Source organism: Odocoileus virginianus, chromosome 14, assembly GCF_023699985.2.
Source record: "Odocoileus virginianus isolate 20LAN1187 ecotype Illinois chromosome 14, Ovbor_1.2, whole genome shotgun sequence".
In the NCBI taxonomy this organism is placed as follows: Eukaryota; Metazoa; Chordata; class Mammalia; order Artiodactyla; family Cervidae; genus Odocoileus; species Odocoileus virginianus.
The window spans coordinates 62,595,862-62,598,958 of NC_069687.1; the positions used below are offsets into that span (position 1 = coordinate 62,595,862).

Here is a 3,097-nt window from a genome sequence, read left to right on the forward strand (position 1 = left end):
GGTGTGTGTATGTTAATTCCAAGATCCCGATTCATCCCTCCCTGACACCTTTCCTCTTTGGTAAACCCGTTTGTTTTTAATATCTGTAAATCTGTTTCTTCTGTGTAAATAACTTCATTTGTAGCATTTTTAAAGATTAGATTCCTGTGTCATTTTGTTTTAATCTTCACCTCCTTTGCTTTCTCTTCCATTCGCTCCCTTCCTCTCTCCTGTCCTCCGCTTCCTGCTCTCCCCACAGAACAGAGGGGGCACAAACCCAGGACTTTAGCAGCATCTGCTGGGATGCCAGCTGCCTTCCCCCAGGAACAGAAAACCCCTGATACCTCCAACTTTTGGGTTTCATCCAAGGACCTTGGTTCTCTGATCAGAATATTTGCACTGAAGTCAACAGGGTCTTCTAGCTGCTAATATTAAGATAACTTGCTATAACCCTAAAGACTTGCACATGTAGAAGGAAGAGGGTGATGCTATTTTGTTAAACCCTGACTGCAACTGTAGCAGGCTTCCCTAGGAAGAGCATCACCCAGTTCTCCACAGGGATAATGTGTCTCTTTTTGAAATACCTGAAAAGGTGAGAGATGTGTATGGAAAAAAAAAAAGAGTTTAATTGTTCTGATTAGAAGGAAACAGCAGCTTGAAACTTGGCTAGCAGCTGCATGCTGACCTCTGGAGGAAGTAGGGTTTGTGAGAGTAAATGGGGGACTGGAGGGCAGAGTAATTTACTTTGGGGATGACACCCTTTGTTAATTGCAGACCTTCAGGAAACATCTGCTAAACTTGACAGCTGTGCGCTAGCAGTCACTGAAAACCAGCATTAAATTGACAGGGACCGAGAGAAAGAGACCCTGGGGGGTGGGGAGAGGCAGGAATGAGACTGAGTGCTCAGTGTGAATGGGGAATCAGACAGGAAGTGATCTGTAAAGTATAAGCCCCTGGGGGCGGGTGTCTGGGAACACTTGGAAAAGAGCCCCAGGTTTCTCCATAATATGCAGATGTGGACTCTCCAGAAGAAGGAACCACCTCCCTGCCAAGCCCCTGGTGAACTTGGGGCTTTACAAGCAGAAGGCATCTGGGAAACATGTGTGCAAGCACACACACCCACACACCCGGTGCAGGACCAGATCTTTAACAGTGAATCTCTACTTTGCCTGCAAATTTGAATTGCCTGGGGGCTTTAAAAACGTGCCAGGCCTTTGCCTCCTCTAAACCAATGACATCAGAATCATCAGACTTTCAGAGCGATTTCAGCTTAGAGTGCTCAGCGCTGTCCTAGAGCAAGGGACCTTGACAACCCCAGCTGCACAGAAAACTGATGTCAGGTATCACCCCCTGCACCAAAAGACTCGCTTGAGCCCACACTGCTTTCCTTCACTCATTCCCACTCCCGGACCTTCTTCCTCCCTTTCCCTCTCGCTCCTTTACTTCCCTCCCCCAGGTCAATAGGAGCCTCTCCCACTGGGGATGCACAAAATTCAGGAATTTGAATTTCAGATAAAGGGAGAATAATTTTTCAGCATAAGTATGTTCCATGCACGGTTTTCCCTGGTGGTTCAGATGGTAAAGAATCTGCCTTCAATGCAGGAGATGTGGGTTCGATCCCTAGGTCAGGAAGATCCCCTGGAGAAGGGAATGGCAATCCCACTCGAGTATTCTCGCCTGGAGACTCCCATGGACAGAGGAGCCTGGCAGGCTACCGCCCATGGGGTCGCAAAGAGTCTGACACGACTGAGTGACTAACACCTTTACATGTTCCATGCAATTATACAACATACTCGTAAAAAACTGATCTGTGAGTTGCCGCGGTTGGTGGGCAGTAACTGAGTCAAGATGCTGCAGAATCTTCTGGCTCTCCGTCAGATTGCTAAGAGGACCATAAGTACTTCTTCACGCAGGCAGTTTGAAAATAAGGTTCCAGAGAAACAAAAGCTGTTTCAGGAGGATAATGGAATGCCAGTGCATCTAAAGGGTGGCATAGCTGATGCCCTCCTGTACAGAGCCACCATGATTCTCACAGTTGGTGGGACGGCATATGCCATGTATGAACTGGCTGTGGCTTCATTTCCCAAGAAGCAGGATTGACTTCAGTTTATCCTCCCAGCCATCAGTTGGTTCAATTCCATTCATCTCTCTGTGGACCAGTAATCTGACACATACCTGAGTTCTTTGGGGATCAATATTTATTGACTTGAACTAGCTGCCACCAATAAAGCAGTCTTTACCATGAAAAAAAAACAAAAACAAAAAACTGATCTGTGATACATACTGAAGTTCAAATCCAACCAGGCACCTAGTGTTTTTAGTTGCTAAGTCTGAAAACCCCAGATAGGAATAACTTAAAAAACAAAAAAGGTAAAGACTTCTCCCACTGTACGGAGTTCTGGCGAGACGACCAGGCCCCAGCCCAGAGTCAAAAGTTCAGGGCAGACTGCCAGGGAGAATCAGCAACTCTTTTCTGCTTTTCCCGCACGTGTTGTGGGTTCACAGCGCTACACGTTACCACCACCAGAGGGCGCGCCATGAGCGGGCGGGAGGAAGTGGCTTAGATGAACCGGCAAGGACTAGTTGCCCTGCCCTCCCCAACACAATGCTCAAGGATGGAGCGAGGAAGGAACCGCAGAATGAGCATGAATGCTCAAGCAATGGGTTAAAGGGAAATGGATTACTCTTTTAAACTGAATCCTCTTGCAGACAGCCAAAATGAAATCAGAGAGTAAGCTACACCCAGGGTAGAAGAACTCACACATTGGTTTTTCTTACGGGTGGTTTATTGTTTTTTCTTGTCTAAGGGTTACATATTTGCTGTGGATCTTCCCAGCATGTGGATCTTCCCATGCATTTTCTATGCATGTGAATGTGTGTATGCATGTAAATGATTTGGGTTTGTTGGCAAAATTCTTTCACAAATGCTGTAACAGAATGTATGTGTATCTATACATAGGTATTCCTGGAAGTTCCTTTTTTGCATTTAATATATTTTGAGGATCTATAGTATTTGCTGTTGTTTAGTTGCTAAGTTGTGTCTGACTCTTTTGTGAACCCCATGGACTATAGCCCACCAGGATCCTCTCTCCATGGGGTTTCCCAGGCAAGAATACTG

At 46.1% G+C, this 3,097-nt stretch overlaps 1 pseudogene; it reads left to right on the top strand.

Moving 5' to 3' along the window:
- Positions 1-1,795: 1,795 nt before the first annotated feature.
- LOC139038210 (cytochrome c oxidase subunit 7A2, mitochondrial pseudogene) lies at positions 1,796-2,170 on the top strand (annotated as a pseudogene).
- Positions 2,171-3,097: the final 927 nt, after the last annotated feature.